The sequence below is a fragment of the Mustela lutreola genome, chromosome 5 (assembly GCF_030435805.1).
Source record: "Mustela lutreola isolate mMusLut2 chromosome 5, mMusLut2.pri, whole genome shotgun sequence".
Taxonomy (NCBI): domain Eukaryota; kingdom Metazoa; phylum Chordata; class Mammalia; order Carnivora; family Mustelidae; genus Mustela; species Mustela lutreola.
The window spans coordinates 143,621,408-143,639,664 of record NC_081294.1 but is presented as its reverse complement, the minus strand read 5'-3'; the positions used below and the strand labels follow the sequence as shown (position 1 = coordinate 143,639,664).

The 18,257-nt window shown below is 37.9% G+C and overlaps 1 protein-coding gene across 7 annotated transcripts in view; it reads left to right on the top strand.

The window, feature by feature from the left end:
* The window catches only part of PRR16 (proline rich 16), a 194,757-nt gene that overhangs the window by 156,878 nt on the left and 19,622 nt on the right, over positions 1-18,257 (top strand). Inside the window, exon 2 of one of the 7 annotated variants that reach the window (XM_059175787.1) lies at positions 16,288-16,395. The exons of the other annotated variants lie outside the window; for them this stretch is intronic. The gene's annotated coding sequence lies outside the window, so the exon portion shown is untranslated. The remainder of the gene's footprint in view (positions 1-16,287; positions 16,396-18,257) is intronic. 7 annotated transcript variants of the gene reach the window in all.

Sequence of the window (18,257 nt, the reverse complement as noted above, 5' to 3'; positions counted from 1 at the left end):
AGAGAAGCTTTGTTTCTCTAAGGGTGTATACTATGGTTTTTTTTTTTTTTTTAATTTAAATGGCACATACACATGGTACACATTTACATACAAAAAGATATACCAAAAAAGTATACTTTTCTTTATATTCCCAAATCTGAGAATGTGGTAAGTCCTACTGTCTCTGAGGAATTGCGTATTCTTCTCCAAAACCTCCCTGCATACACACACATACACATACACACCCCTTCTTTTTTTAAAACACGGGAGTATTATTTGCAGAGGATTTCCAATGTAAGTTCTTCAACTTAATGGAATTTAACTAGGTATGTAGATTTAGCATAACAAAGGATATTAGGCAGCGGGTGTAACTATTGTGTCGGCTCACTGTCAAGGGGTTCAAGAATAGGGGAAAAAATTCTTGTCTATTGATAAGAATCAAGTCCCAGTGATCCCTGTGCTCCCCAAAGTTGTATAAGAATCCCTTTGAATTGAGTGTGATTCTAGTATTTATAAATGTACACATTTGCATTATTATTCTCATATATATGTCTATATATGTATATATGTATATAGCATGGAATTTAAATGCAAGCTAGTTACTTCATCTGGTGTTCAATCATAGTGAATCCATCCAAAGGCTAAAGGAAAAGCTCACTGCATTTGAATTGTAAAAAGGATACATTAGTCTCCAACTTAGAATATTCCTAAAGGCTTTTCAGAAGAACCGTGATCTCACTGTATACACTGTCCCATATTTTTGTTCTTGTTTAATAATACAGGTTCTTAATTTTTTATGTCAGGCTTATCAGCACATGCAAACCTTCCTTTATTAGTTTTTTTAAAGAGCTGTGCTACGTATACTCCAGTTCCCTATTGATGAGCATTCTATTTTGTTTGGTATTTTCATCTTATTTTGTTTTAGTTGGTGAGAATTTGTTTTTGTTTTTTCCTGCCTTTTATGCACAGTGTTTTAACAAATGATATGTAGATTAGCATTCTTATATTCCTGATGGGAGTGTATCTCTGTTGACATGTATGTACCTATATTACAAATAGTACTTTAGTGAACATGAGAAAGAAAATGTGTATATAGATACATACGGACAGTTAATGTGAGTCCCAGTTATAGTGTTGAGGGCGAATGGTGTGTTTACTTTTCACTTTGATTAATTTAAAATTACCCAGTTATCCACTGGAAGTAGCCTATTATATGCTCCCCACAAAGGTTTTTATGGTGCCCCAGGTAGGTAACATAAATGCACGCAGAAGTCTGTGTGTAAGTTGTTCATCCTGAGACCAAGCAGCCTCTCTATATTCTCTTAAAACATTGTTCACCAAGGGCACCCGGCTGGCTCAGTGGGTTAAGCCACTGGATCCCAGAGTCCTAGGATTGAGCCCCATATTGGGCTCCCTGCTCAGTGGGGAGTCTGCTTCTCTTAGTCTCTCTTCCTCTGTGCTCTCCCTCTCTCTGTGATAAAATTTAAAGATTTTAAATAAAATCTTTAAAAAAATTTAAGAAGATAAAACATTGTCCACCAAACTATCTAAATCGAATAGCTCATTTAGGTTACATGCTTGCCAAGGCCATCTTGTTAAAAAAAAAAAAAAATTTCACTTTTGCTATTTTCTCAGTGAAAAATGGTATTTTAATGATAAGTTTGAGTAATATTTATATTTATAAGCAAGGTGCCTGCCTTTGTTTGTGAACTTTTGCATTCCCTTTGAGACCCATGATGATGAAGGCACAGGTGTTGAAGATGCCACTGCCAGTAAAAAAATAAAAGGTGAAAAACATACCAAAATATATTGAGCCATCCATCAGTGGAGCCTAAACATAGACAAAAGGCTGATAGAAGGACAGGAAAATTTCAGAAACTTCAAAAAGCAAAAGAGATGTGCTTCTTATTGTTCACATTTTCCTTTATTTTTCATCAATATACAATCTACCAGCATTTCCCCTTAACTTGCTCATTTATTGCTCATGGTAACTTTGGGCTGTGGCAATGATGAGTGTTTAATAATGTGATACTTAATGACAAAAATGTTCAGTTTCTACTAATGATTGTATATGCTGGCCTGTTGACATTAAGTCCATAAAATTGAATTGTACCCATTATCAGAGGATGAGAAATTAATTTTGTTGACAGGAATTTTCAATGGATGGTTTTTCTTGAGTTCCGAAATTGAAATTCTTAAAAAAGATTTTTATGGTACTGAATAATAGTTTAGTGTGTAAAGAAAGTATGGAAGGAGGTGGACATACATAGACACTTTCACACAAATTAGCAAAAAAAAAAAAAAAAATTAGAGGAAGGAAGGTAGAAGAAGTAGTTTAGAAATACTTGAGGATCCATTTAATGCTTCATTTTCCCCCCTAGCACTTCTTAATTTAATTTATAATCTGAAAACTCAGGGAAATGGTCTGTGAGATTATCTATTAGAATACCCTAGAATCAAACATAATGCAATAAAACCATGCAGTTACATGCCCCATGATAATGCAAATTTGGATGATAGTGATTGAAAGTTGGTTTTCATCGTCAGCCCAATGCATATATTTAAATGAAGGTGATCAAATGAGGAGGAGGCTGAAGATGGAAAGAAGAATGAGACCCTCACTTGGGGAACCAGGCAAGTCAAGGGAAGTCCTCATGGCCTTAGTATTCATCCTTACCAACTCTGTGGATGAGGGATGACACAGGTGCCTGCTAATCAGGAGATTCCCAAATTACTGTTGTTATCTAGGAAGTCCCAACAAGTCTTGAAATCCAGCCTCTGCCCCCAGTCCACAGTTGAGACAGAGGGCACAGCTGCCCCCAGGGGGCACCAACCTTCAACTGGCACTTCATGATTTTGTGTGGCTGTCCTTCTAGTATCATGACCAACTCCTACAGGAATGAACTCTTGGATCTTACTTACCACACAATTACAGTTTTATTGTACTTTAATTTCTGCTGACTGGAAATCTCCTACTATACTACCTCTGCATCATGGAAGAAGAAGTCACCTGAGGAAACTTAATTGTGTAACTAAAAGTTATGTGTTTGTTCGTCTGGCTCAATTATCTGTTCACTTCTTATAGCCGCCCTTAATAGATGTGAAGTTGAATGGTGGTAGCAATTATATGAAAAAAAACAACAACTGTGTTTTGTTTTGTTTTGTTTTTAATACCTTCTCATCACATTGAGCTCCAAAGAAAGTAGAAGAATTTCTAATGGTAGTAATGATTTGGGGGTGGAAAGGGGGGGAGTTTATATATCAAATACACCAGAATAGGGGAAAAAATAATTGTGAGTACAGAACTCAACATCTGAAATCCAGTAATTAACTGTGACTACAAATAAGATCTAAAAGGGACATGTTTAGGTTGACTTTTATATATACCTTACCAAAGTAGCTTTTTATCATTTTGAAAATAACCACTTAGGTAATTTTTGTGTCTAATATGTGTCTAATATAAATAAATAGAATCAACTTAAATAGTCAGTTGTTGACATATCATACATATGAGATATTTTTGTGCTTGATGTTTCAATACTAAACTATTTGGGAATTTATTTCATTAAGTCTTTATTATGAGTTTACCATATGTTTGTGAAGAAAGCACATCCAAAAAATTTCAGTAGAAATATTTGAGATTAATAATAGAAGGACTTTATATTTTTGTTCTATGAGAACAATCTACATTTACCTTTGTAGTAGCCAAATGATTTTTTGAAACAAAGAGCCTGTATTATTACTTGAATAAAGATTGCATATGTAGACTATTTTATGTATAAGGAAATATCTCCGCACCATCATCAAATCAATTGTATTCATACATTTTCATTTGCTATTTCCCAGGGTTCAATTATTCTATTACTCACAGAGCTGAAAGGTACATTAGAAATGGTCCCTGTATGAGACCTCTGTATATTTTACTGTTTGAGGGAGACAAATACTTAGCACTCCTCTTGCCAACCCAGGCTTTAAACCAATTGAGAAATTCAGCGTAAGCAGTTTGAAGCTAAAATACTTCAGTTACTGATAAAAGGCCGCTTGAAGAATGAGACTTCAGTGCAGTGGTGTGCCAGAGCCAACTCCTAGGAGCTGTGAGAGTTCGTTGTTCACATACCTTCCCAGTTCCATGCTCAGGGACATCATGTTGGTAGCTTACAAAGACCTGTGGTGGAAGGATGCACACCACAGAATTTAGTTAATGACATATAGCGGGGACCATTTTCCTCCTGAAGATCTGGTTGTTAACCATTTAACAGTGCACCACTGCCTGAAAGCATCCATTAGTCCGAGTCCTGAATCCCTGTACTTACCAGCTCTACCCCACACAGTGGAGGCCAGGAGATGCCTTCCTTGCACTTGGAGCTGAACAAGTGTGTTAGTTACATGCAGAGAACACACTCTGCATGTAACTAACTCGCTGGAGAAAGCCAAAAGGAACAACTGTATATTTGGTCTTTCCAAACTCTTCCATTCATTTCACATTCCCAAGAGAGGAAGGAGGAGATGAACATCTAGGACTCTGCTAGGAGGGAAACAGGACAGGTGTTAATGTTCCTTCACCCTTAATAAATTCCCCCCAATTCCTCTGCTTTTTGCTCTTTTGTCTATTGGATTTAGCCACTAAGAATTAACTATTAAGGAATAATATTGTTCTCTATGGGGAGGAAATTTGGATTTCATTAGGAGAGTTTTCTTCTTGCCTCTATCAGCATGCTACCTCAATACCAACCATTGTTTCTTTGAGTACCCTCCTGGAAATACTGGTCATCCATTATTTTTTGTCTCCAAAAATTCTCGACCTATGGGCCCTCCTATGAAATTGAGATATTAATAGATTTAAATTCCATTTTTCTCTCTATAGATTCAACTACAGAATTCCCTTACACATTTTTGTTTTCTGGAACAATATGTGATTTCAGAATGGAAGGCATTCCCTGTGCCCTGCTGAGAAATCAGTGGCTGTGTAGTTTAGCATAGTTTAGCAACTTTAGCCACACCTAGGCTTATAGGATTTGGGTATTTCTGAAGCTGTTGTAACAGTTTTCCAAGGATGGCCAAAGACATGCTCTGAAGTTGCATTCTCCATGGAGCCCATAACGTGTGCAAAGCCCAGAAAGCACCAGTTAAAGATGAGGGAAAGCAGAAATACCTATGTCCACCACTCCACTGTCTTCCAAAAGTACTAGAATTGTTCAGATGAGTACAATAATTAAATCAATTTCAAAAACTTTTCATATTCAATCTGAAGATGTATTTGCTGGTCTCTTTCTCATCTCACAAGACGTCCAACCACATTGTCTAGCAGAAGCTTTGCAATTTAACAGACAGATCATTCGATGTTAAGCAGATGACAGATTTCCTACCCAGTGCATCTTCACAGGCTCTTAGTCAGTCAAGGAGCTGAGGTAACACACATGTCTCCCTGTCACTACATCCGTGTTGTCAAACATATTCCCAAGTCAGATTCTACTTATTCATGTCATAGAATGTCTCCTTAGCAATCTCAAATGTAAAGCCTAGATCCTGGATGAGTTCCCCCATTACGAGACTTAACTTCAAATTATGAAGCTCTACTTAAGGACAGTATAAATATGTCCATTGCTTTAGACAAAATAAACATTTTAGAGTAAATGCATCAACTTTCTTCTGATTCCCAAATATATTTATTGTAGTTATTTCTGAATTTGAAACCGTGTGTCTTTATGAATAGTATTTGTTGTTTGCAACACATTTTAAATAACATGATTTAGTGGAAACATATTTTACAACTCTTTGACTGACAGGCATCATTGCTAAAGAAGGTTGCCATGATTCTCTTTCTGTTTCTTTGTTTTCTTGACATAGAACGCATGTATTGATAACATCACATAGTATATATTAAAAATGTTCAGAGCTGCTACATGGTAAGGCAAATTAAAATACTTTGTAGGCTTTGCATTTGAAAACATTTTTAATTTTGAACACTTCGAAACATATGGAAGACTACAGAAAACAATAAAACGCATAGTACCAGTGAAACAGATTTAATAGATATTCTGGTTTGCTCTGTCTGCCTTGGAATTTGCTTTTCCCTGTTTAAACTGCAAAGGAACCACAAAACCTCTGAGTCCCTTGCTCCCAACCGAACCTCCTCTTTCCTCTTGAAGTTGCTACCTATCTCCCTGTGCATGCTTTGGAACTTTTCCTGCGTGGATCCTCATGACGATACATAGTCTCACGTGCATATTTTAAAATTCACATAAGTGGCATAATTAACGAATTTAGTTTAAATTCTAATGTTGTTGCTTGATGATTAGGAAATATAAAAAGCAAAAGTGGGGGCGCCTGGGTGTCTCTGTCAGTTTTGAGCAACTATCTTCGACTTGGATCATGATCCCAGAGTTCTGGGATCAAACCCTGTGTCAGGCTTCCTGCTCAGCAGAGAGTGTGCTTCTCCCTTCCCCTCTGCCAGCACCCCTGACTTGTGCTCTCTCAAATAAATAAATAAATAAACAAATAAATAAAATCTTCAAAATTAAAAAAATAAAAAATAAAAAACAAAAGTGGACTTGAAATCCTTTTCCATGTTTAATGAGATCCTGTGTTGTCAAGTATATTGTCAAGCAATTTTTGCTTGTTTTTATTTGTATGTTTGCTTTTAAAGAAGTGTTCAAGAGATCCTGTGGTCTTTGTGTTCTTAGCTGCTTGCCACTCTGTTGTCTCTCTACTTGACGGATAATTTTACAAATGCTCTGGTAATGTATTTTCTCCTTCAGGATGTGTGGACCTGGCCGCCGAGTATTGCTCTGATCCTTTTCTCATGTCTTTTCCTGTCATCTTCTGGGTTGGTGAATTTTGCTGTTTGATATTTTGGTTCTTGAGGGTAAAGAAGTTCAGTCTGTTGTCCTCATACCACGCAGCAGTTCGGCTGGGGAGGAGGTTCGTGGGTGACACTTTGTCCCTCCCAGAACTTTATACACATTGCTGTTCCGTCTTCCATCATTTGATATTGATCTGGGGAAGTTCTGATACCAGCTTGATTTTTCTCACTTGAACTTAACTTGCCCCTTCTGCCCGGCTGCCTGTCCTTGAAGTGCTGGTTATTTCTTAGTGGCAATTGCTAACCAACAGGTATTACGGATGCACATTGTGTGGTTTAAACAAACTAGCTCCTTTCTGTCAGAGAAATTAGCCTTTTGAATACATTGGGTTTTTTCTGTTTTATAATAGTGAAGCCTATTAGGAAAACCAACATTCCCTACGATGGATATCCACTTTGCATTTTCCCCCTCTCTATTACTATTGTTTCCTCTCTAATTTCTGCAATCAATACTGACTTCAGAACTCATCAAGTGAGGTGCTTGCTTTGGACATTGTGTTTGAGGGCACCTGTTCAGCCTCCCCTTGCTGCCTTTTGGGACCCAGCATCCAAGTCCAGCTTGTGTATGTATCTAGATCATATCCTGTATCTAGATCACACCCCAGGACCCTAGAACTTGCCATTCCCAGCTATCAACTCCAAAATGTCTGAAGACTTGTGGTAGCTTCCAGTCATGATCTTTCTTTCTGAGAGAAGACCAGATCCCTGGTACATTGGGGCCCAAGGAATGGCCAAAAGTGACTGTTTGCAGAGACTATAAAGAGCCAAAGCTTGGAAGTATGGGTTAGGGTATCAACATTAAATGCTTTTGAGGCCCCTCATGGTGTAAGGAAGACTGAAATGGGAAAAGGAGAATGATGGGCCATGGTTGGAGTTTGGGGGCCAGAAGCTTGTCCTTCTTCACTGCCACACCCTGATGAAGAATGCTGAGTAGTCCAAAAATTCTGTATTTAAACTTGGACTTCCAAGTCTTTTTATCCTGGTCAGTAATTTAGTTTCAGTAACATCTTTTCTCTTTCTGTTTCCATTTCATTTATGAATTTGGTCACGATGGTATTTCAGAACTCAGTTTGTTTCTTTGGCTTCAATTTCTCTTCTCTTTTATTCTGTATGTATCTACATCTCTATGTCTTCACATTGGTTGCTATGTATCTGTAGAGGTAGACAGAGATCTTGCTCTAGATAATGGAGTAGGTTTATCTTATGAGGTATTTCTTTAGCACAAAACATTCAGGACACATTTTCTTCTATTTCCTCCCAGTGGAATTCATTACCTTTTTCTGCGAGTGTTCCGTGTTTCTTCTCTTCCCCCAGCCCTTGCCACAATAGCGTTTACAGGGTTTCCATGCCAATTTTTTTTTTTTTTTTCATCTTGCTTAGCTTGAACAGCTCTGTTTGGAACTTGCCTTGGGCTTCAAGCAATGTGGGTGACTCCTCCCCACCAAACCCCTCCGCAGTGTTCCTGTCATGTCTCAGTCCGACTTATTTTCTCAGGCAAGCCCCGAGGTGGGAAGGCGAGCTTCTTTCATATCCTCACCACAATTCCATAGCTTGAAGGCATGGGGGAGATGCAGCAGAGGTGGGGATGGAGAGGAATCAGGATTTACTGCTTTCCTTTTTTAGGATCCATGATGTTATGTTCCAGTTCACTCTCCTGCCGCATTCAGGGTTATCACAGGCCTGTGGGAAAGGTGTTTCTGTGTCCTGCTGATGCTTCAGTTGCACATGGTCCCAGGGCTTCTGCCTCCACCCCCACCCCCCAGCCCCTTGTTCACTTCCCTTGTTCTATCGTCTGCTCTTCTGCAGTCCTCCCCATACTTTGGAGCCCTCCCTCAGTCCCTGTCCACATAATGCTTTCAAATTTATTTATGAAAATATGAGGACTTTTTTTACTTCGCTTTGTTACTTCATCCCAAGGCAGGACTGCAAATCTAAGGATCCGTAAGGACCCAAGGTAAAACCCTCTTTTTCTTTCTCTGATGCCTTTCCAATTTGGGACTGTGAAGGGCACCGCTTTTGTTCTCCTGTTTCGGCTCTTCAGTGCTTTTTGCTGTTCATTGTTTTATCTGAGACTGCGGAAGGAGAGTCTACTTAGCTCACTTTTCACGGCGGCCTCCAATTTTATGAATAAAAGGAATGCACACATGCCGGCTAAAAAGATGGAAAAAGTTGATCAGGGTATAAAAAGTAAAACAATGAGAAGTCATTTCATTTACATTTTCATTCAAGGCACACCTCCTACCATCATTTGGTGTTATTACCCAGAAACTTTTCCTTTGAATTGCTTCCTGGAGATCCTATCTATCATGCTGTCTTAAGTAGTAGGTTTTGTTCTTGACCTCAAGGGCTCATGCCAGAGCATTTGGAGTTTAAGGGAAAGGAGTGCTCTGAGGAGCTTAGGAAGAAAAACACTGATTAGAAAATCAGTATTTTCTGACTTTTCAGCATTAAAACCTCACTCTTCTCCTAGCTCAGAAACTCAGCTCTCTTTTACACCTGCATTCACATAACTGTAGTGTATACCCAGTCTACTTTGGAGAATCAGATAATGACTGTTGTTTTTGACGGTTGAGTCAAAGCTAACTAGCCCCACACCGACCCTGTTTGTTAAGCAATTGTTTAAAGCAGCTTGTAATAGGAAAGTTTCTTGGAACATGCAGTGACACCTCAGTGTCACATCTTATTCTGAGGTGGACTGAGGGTAATTTTGGTTTACCACTAGTAAATATGGATGTTGGGAAATTAACTCGCTTTAAACAGTAACAATATTCAGTAGTGTATCTGTTAGAACAGCGCATATATCAGAAACTAGACAAATCCTTGTATGGTAAGATATTGATGCCACAGTCCTGGCAAGTGTGACTCTCTGGGCACATCTTACTACATGTGAGGAGGCAGGACAGGGTTGAGAAAAAATATTTTAAGAGAGACAATGACCGTCAGGCAAGTAGGATGCCCTGTGTTTATTTATTATTTGAGAAAGGCTAATTCGGGTATTTTAATTTTGAGGAAGATTTGTCCAAAATATTTTTTTCATTTGTATGAAAGGAGCGTAACCCTGTGGTGCGTTCATGTAAGAACATGGGGTCTGTTGAGCCCGAGGTCTCAAAATGGTGATGTGTGTGGTGAATTATGCCTGTGTACAGATTTGGCTCAACCTGCATGGTCATTTTTTTTTTCTTTTTAATGGCACCAATGCTTGAAAAATCTGTAAATTTCACATATAAATCAGTCTTTCTAGCTTCTCTAGAAGTCTTTAGAAAAGGACAAAGCAGGGGTAACTCAGTGGGTTAAGCATCTGACTTTAGGTCAGGTCATGATCGCAGGGTCCTGGGATCCAGCTCCGTGTCCCTGCGGAGTCTTGCTTCTCCATCTCTCTTCACCTTTCCCCCTTCTGCCTTCCCTCCCTCTTCCCCCCAACCCGACTCATGCTGTCTCTCTCAAATAAATAAAATCTGAAAGAAAGGAAGAAAGAAGGAAAGAAAGAAAGAAAGGAGAAGAAAAGGCCAATACAAGGCCTTCTTTGCCTGTCCCCTTTATACGGTGGTATCTGCCACTATCCACCATATTTCCCTCTTTATTGTAGTACATATACATGCCTGCTTTTGCTCTGTTACTTCATGAACATTCCTTGTATAGTTCTGTTAATGTTTAGCCCTAGTCTTCTGAAGAAAAAAAAAAGTTGAATGGCTAGATATTACAAGTTACCCAAAAGATTTAGTCATCATTCCCTAATTATTGGTTCACATATATGAAAATCATATATTAATCATATATTCTAAAATCCACACACATCATCCTCCACATATTAGATCTTGACATTTCAGAACATGTGGTTTATACACTCATAATTTTCATGTTATTTAGAATATTTTTAAAAATCCCTTTCTTAATGAAATTAACTTGAATGGGGGCACCTGGGTGCCTCAGTGGGTTAAAGCCTCTGCCTTCAGCCCAGGTCATGATCTCAGGGATCGACCCCCGCATTTGGTTCTGTGCTCAGCAGGGAGCCTGCTTCCTCCTCTCTCTCTCTGCCTGTCAAATAAATAAATAAAATCTTAAATAAATTAATTTTTAACAAAAAGAAAGAAATTAAATTAAATGGCACAGTTGTTCCACTTTTTGATTCAGTTAGACCTCGGGAAAAGAAAAAGTCTTACTTTGAAAAAAAGTGGGTTTTATACTAACAATGTAACAAATACGTTAATTAATTATTTTTTAAAATAGTAATAGAGAATTTGAGGACTTGTCATGGAACTGTGTGTAGTTTTCACCACTAGAGGGCTTTGCTTTTTTTTTTTTTTTTTCAATCAGTAAGATTATTGTGAGGATAAACAAGTTTTTATGGCTTCCAGATTTTAACTGTATAATTACAAAGTTTCAAATGTGTATATACTATATAATATATATCATAATGATATGCATAGTATGCAGAAATTTTATCCTAATATCTTATCTGATATCTGATATCCTGATATCTTATCTTATCCTGTAAGTAAAATATGTAATATTTGAAACTGCAGAAAAGGCAATGTTTCATATTTTAATAAGTGAAGAGTAGTCAATAATGCAAATTCACAGGTGAGAAAAGATTTACAGTTTTCCTGTGCTCAGTGCCTTAACATTCTACAAGTGCTAGAAAAATATTCTACATTTTGCTTATCCAAATACCATATGTAGAACTTGTATATTTATATTACCTTTGCCAACAGTTTTGTTAGAACTAACTAACCCATAGGAATAACTTTAGCTACAAATGTTCTGAAATCTCTGTTCTCATAAAGAAAAAAAAATCATTCTGAAGTCTTTCAGGGAATTTTCAACAGAGTGAGAGCCATGAAAGATCAATTTTCAAAGACCTAGCACATTTAAGAGGCTGCTATCTCACCTTGGTGAAAATCTTCATTGTTTTTCAAATTATATGTAATTTATTTTTCTAAAATATCTCTGGGGCCCTGTGACAATAAAGACAGATGCTTGGGAAGCCAATTCGAAAAGAATCCCAAATTTTAAATTCCGTCTTTCTCTTTCATTTCATGTATTCTGATTCCATTAAATCAGACACGCAGGTATTATATTGTAAAATACAACTCGCCTTACTCCATTAAGATTTTTGGAACTTAGGCACAGAGGGAGATATCATAATGCTTGCATACCTTTATTAAACTGAGGATAATGTCCCTCCGTATGTTTGTGCTAAGCATGCTCTCATCCTAATTGAGTTAGACTGGCTATTTTCAAGTTGGGAAAGATATTCTAAAAAGATGAGCTGTAGAGATTTTCACATGTTTTCACTAATGCAAAAATAATGTAATATAACCTTCCCATTTGCATCGTTTTCTGTAATTATCCCTAAGTTTGCTTAGGACAAGAATCATCTTTTTTAATGACTTGCTTTATGGAAGCATCTTTCTACTTCCTCAAGGCTCCATAAAATCATAGATGCTCACATCACTTTTCTGTTCAAACCTTGCCAATTTTTTTTTTCCAGACACAAGTCAGACTCACAGTATTTAGCATGATAGTGAAGATGGTTAAGCATTCTAGCACTTTTTCATCTTTTTCTTTTTCCTTTTCTGTCTTTACACATGTTCTCCCTTCTTAAACTGCCCCTTCATGGACCCCCAGGGAGCACATGTACACACACACACACACACACACACACTCATCCATCCCATATACCCTTTGTAGTCTGCTATATGACTTTCTTTCTTTAGTTTTTTTTTTTAAATTAACATATAATATATTATTTGTTTCAGGGGCACAGGTCTGTGAATCATCAGTCTTACACAATTCACAGCACTCACCATAGCACATACCCAACCCGATGTCCATCACCCAGCCACCCTCTCCCTCCCACCCCCTCTTCCCTCCAGCAACCCTCAGTTTGTTTCCTGAGATCAAGAGTCTCTTATGGTTTATCTCCCTCCTGATCCCATCTTGTTTCATTTATCCTTCCCTTACCCCAATGACCCCCGACCCTGCCTTTCAAATTCCTCATATCAGAGAGATCATATGATAATTGTCTTTCTCTGGTTGACTTATTTTGCTTATCGTAACACCCTCTAGTTCCATGCACATCGTTGCAAATGGCAAGATTTGGGGTATTTTGATGGCCGCATAGTATTCCATTGTGTTTATATACACCACATCTTCTTGATCCATTCATCTGTTGATGAACATCTAGGTTCTTTCCATAGTTTGGCTATTGTGGACATTGCTGCTATAAACATTTGGGTGCAGATGCCCTTTCGGATCACTATGTTTGTATCTTTAGGGTAAATACCCAGTAGTGCAGTTGGTGGGTCGTAGGATAGCTCTATTTTCAACTCTCTGAGGAAACTCCATGCTGTTTTCCAGAAGAAAAAAGAGAGAGGGGGGAAAATTGGATGATGTTCTGATCTTGGAAATCTCCATTTATTTTTCAAACCATCCCTCCTTCCTTAGTATATGTGCTGCTGAAGCGAGCATGCATCCCTCCTTCCTTAAATTGCATTTTATTGTTCTTTAAATGCTCTTCCACTTTTTTTTTTTTTTTTACCTTATCCTTCAAGGTCCATCTTAAATGTTTCCTACCACCAGGACCCTCCCTGACATTGTTTCTCCCTCCCTCCATGGTGGAATTAATTGTTCTTTCCTATCTGCTGTCAAAATATTTTATACATACCTATGTTATAGCATGTATCACAGATGCCACAGACAGTTTCTATCTCTCTCTCTCTCTCTCTTTCTTCTTCTTCTTTTTTTTTTTTCTTAATTGACAAAGTTGAGAACTAATGCCAGAAAGGAAAGACTCGCTTTCACTGTTGTATAACTAGTAAGAGTCCACATTAAAATGACATCCAAATATCTCATCTTCAAATCAAATAGTATTATCAATATCAATATTTCTAGTACTATTATATTGAGTGTTTGATACATGTTCTTATTTTTATAGTGTAAGTATATTCTTGAGATATCATGGAAAGGAGTAACAGAGTTTTTTTTTCTGATGTTTTTGACAAGTAATTTCATATTCTCCATGGATTCTAAGGTAATTTAGATTAAATAAAAATCTAATTCACTGATTTCTTCTTCCTTTATGTTATTTACCAAACGTTTAGCTCAATATCTGAGATGTATAAAGTAAACACCTATGTCAGAATGCCACTTTAATGTATATGTCAGTATTTCTTAAGAGGTCTTGATAAATGAAATGCTTTAGAAATCTTACAAGTTTATTTTAATGTATCATTGTGGTGCCTTCTCTCCACGAGAGCTATGTCTGAAAGTATATTTTTAAACCATGCATGTATATGTTGTGCATATATATTATATGGACATGTAATATATGTTACATATGTTATTCTATTATTATTAAATATATTTAATATAATAATGTATATATTAGAGAGAGGGAAATTAGGAATCTCATGAATACAGTTTATTTACAACCAAAATTCATTACCCCCAAAGTTTATAAACAAGCACCAAACTGTAAGCAATAGGTAACTAACTTAAAAATGTTTTGTTACAGTATTTTTCATTTGATTTTTAAAATGTTTATTATTTTTTAATTCAACATATATGTCAGTCCCAGACAAAGACACAGGATACCCTGCCCCCTGGGAGCTTAAAATCTCACCAAGGAGACAGACATGAAAGGGCTGATTGCATTCAGTCACTATATTAGTGTGATATGTGCTGTGACACATACGTGGAGGTGCTCTTGGGCTTTGGTAGGGACCATGAGAACATTCTGGAAGAATTCTTGGAAGAGGAGATATGGGGACTGGTGTTTGAAGGATAGGCGCTGTGTGTGAAACAGAGCGTGTGTACATGTGATTGTGTTTGTGTTATGGGAGGAAACAGTGAAGAATGACCATGTCTAGGTAGACTTCTATGTAGATTTATGGATTCTCTATGAATGACTTCTACAAAGACCCAGAGAGGGGCTTCTGGGTAGCATCCGACTCTTAGTTTCAGTTCAGGTCATGATCTCAGGGTTGTGACATCAAGCCCTCGTCAGGCTCCATGCTGGGCATGGAACCTGCTTTAGATTCTCTCTATCTCCCTCTGCCCCTTCCCATCCCCCATCTCTGTCTCCCCCAAAATAAAAAAAGACCCAGAGATAGGAGCTTAGCTTCTTTGAAGCACTGGAATAAATAAAAAGAGCACAGAGAGGAAAGTGACATAGGAGCCTGCAGGTGTGGAAAACAGGACCCAGATCTGAGGGATATTATGGCCTTGTAAATTATCTGACCTCGATCTTAAGAACAATTAAGGCTTAATCATTCATGTCATGTAAATACATGTAACAAATGTATACATATTTTTCAAAAGCTCTGTCTGACCGCAATGCAGAGAATAGATTAAATAGAAGAATGAATTGACTCGGGCAGTTTTGTTTGTACAATCTTACTCATGATGCTGACAGGAAAAAAAAAAAAAAAAAAAAAAAAAAAAATATATATATATATATATATATATAATTTTATTGAGCTGCTTTAACATCAGTAGGGAATATAATGCACAACTAGAGGTTTATTTCATTTACACTTCTACAAATACAAAAAGAGAGAGGGATTGAGAAGTGTAAGCTGGTGTTGAAGTTGCACTTGCATTATCATGAGCTACAGCCCCCCTCCGAATATTATTAACGTAATGGAATCATATTGAAGTGTGTCCTTAGAAAGTGTACAGATGAGTCTTTTACAACTATTAAGCCACTAAAGCAACAATGATGAGGAATGTTTCCTTTTCCACACTTTACAAGCAGCCTCAGTAGAAGCATGTTGCCTGTTAAAATACCAAGATACCTTATAAAAAACAGAAATTAAAGTGAGCAGAGGCATTTCAGGTGTTATAATCTGTGGGTAATGTTTGCTACAGGGGAAAGAAAAGTTGTAAACACCACACCTGATAGGTGAGTAAAAAACTGATAGACATGTCAATGTGGGACTTGGAGCCCACATAGTACATTTCAATTATAGGAAGCTAAGCTGTGCTTTAATGGTACTTTCTCCCTTCGTTCATAATTGTTTTATGTTCATTCTAAAGAATAAGCATTTAGATGGTGTGTGACCATTAGAAACTGTGTACACCTCGGAGATATTGTGGGCTCCTTTCCAGACCACAATAATAAGGCAACTGTCCCCATAAAGTGAGTCAAATGAATTTTTTGGTTTCCTAGTGCTTATAAAAGTTACGTTGACACTCTACTATAGTCTCTGAAATGTTCAATAGCATGATGTCTTTAAAAAAACAATGTTCATATGCCTTAATTAAAAAATATTTTATTGCTAAAAAATGCTTTCAGTGAATCATCATCTCTTTGCTGTTGGAGGGTCCTGCCTCCATGGGGATGGCTGCTCAGGGTGGTGACAGCTGAAGTCTGGGGTGACTGTGGCAGTTCCTTTCATAAGACAGCAATGATGTTTGCCACATAGATTGCCTCTTCCTTTCAGAAATGCTTCTTCTGCAGCACGTGATGCTGTTTGATAGCCTTTTCCCCACACCAGGACTTCTTTCCAAATTGGACACAATCCTCTCAGACCCTGCCGTTGCCCTATCAAGTAAGTGTGTGTCATATTCTAACTCATTTGTCGTCATTTCAACAATCTCCATGCCATCTTTCCCAGGAGCAGATTCCATCTCAAGGAACCACTTTCTCCGCTCATCCCTAAGAAGCAATGCCTCATCCACTCAAGTTTTATCCCAAAATGGTAACAATTCAGTCCCACATTCAGGCTCCACTCCTAATGCTAGTTCTCTCGCTCTTTCCCTCCTAATGGCATCTAGACTCTGCAATAAAGCAGATCAAAATAATAAAACAAAGTATGCCTGTATAATAATTTCAGGAATTTCTACTTCCTTCAGGAGCATCTCAGAAATGCTCAGGATTCTATGTGGAATTGATTTCAATGAAACCAGGTAGTTTCGTGTTACGAGTTTAAAAAAAAAATTGAAACGTCTTGATTTTGCAAAGTGTGGAGTTAAAAATTTTGGATTGTTTAGTGCTTCAAGTAACATAACCTGTTGAAACTTTTGTGATTTTCCAAAGCCGCCAGGGCCCATTAACATTTTGGACAAATCGTATCTGGAGTTAAATTTTATAGCTAGACCGAGGCTATCTGTATACTATCAGTACTATGACTATAAAGTACTATTAAGTACTATGACTTAAAGGAAATGAACCTAGTATAACATGAGTGTCCCATCTGCACCTCTCTGTCAAAGCACTAACTTCATGCACTTTTTTGGTGATGCCTTAAATCTCACCCTTCCGATGACTCATGTTTAAAAATTGCAATTTACAGCATCTAAACTTCTTAACATGGCCTACTGGGCACCCCCCCTACCCAGAACCTGGTCTTTATCTATTTTCAGCCTTCTGTCCTATTCACTCGTCATTTCCTACATTTTTTTTTTAAGATTTATTTATTTATTTGTCAGAGAGAGAGCGCACAAGCAGAGGGAGAGGGAGAAGCAGAGCAGGGAGTGGGCCACCCACCCTGGGGCTCAATCCCAGGACCCTGGGATCATGACCTGAACCGAAGGCAGAGGCTTAATGAACTGAGCCACCTGCTCGCCCATTCCTACTTTATTCTTTACAAACACATTAAAAATAAAAGTGTTTCATAATTTCATGCCTCTGCCAGAAATGACTTTTCCTCCTTATTTTATTTTACCATTCAACACTTCTCTCAGGTGTCACCTGGCTTGAAATGATCTCTGACCAATGCTACCAACCAACCCGCTTGGAAAGAGTAGATCACTCCTGCTTTCCTGGACTTGCAGATCCTTTTACCACCACACACACACACACACACACACACACACACACACAATGTACCGTAATTATTAGCCTACATGCGAATAAATAAGGTCCAGCTCATCCTTTATCTCTGATTTTCTTGGGTATTATTTTAACCATCATCAAGCTAGTTATACATACTTTTGTTCCCATCTCCAAATCACATTCTTTATAAGGACATACCAGTATGATTCTCATTCCTCTATCCTTTTTTTCTTTTCAAACTAGCTTCCATACCCAGCACAGAGCCCAGCTCCAGGCTTGAACTCAGGACCCTGAGCTTAAGACCTGAGCTGAGATGTCAGGCGCTTCACCAGCTGAGCCCTTGGTGGCCCTTCCTTCTTTATCATCTCTCTCCAGTGTCTAGTCCTTTCTCAAGACAAAACCCCTTTTAGCTACTCATCTTTATGTTCTTCTTTTGTTTTTAAGATCTTATTTATGTATTTGAGTGAAAGAGAGAAGGCACATGTGTGCAAGCAGGGAAGGGGCAGAGGAGAAGAAAAAAGAGATTATCAAGTAGACTCAGCACTGAGCATGGACTTCGATGTGGGGCTCGATCTCATGACCGTGCAATCATGACCTGGTGCAAAATCAAGAGTGGGGTGCTTAACCGACTGAGCC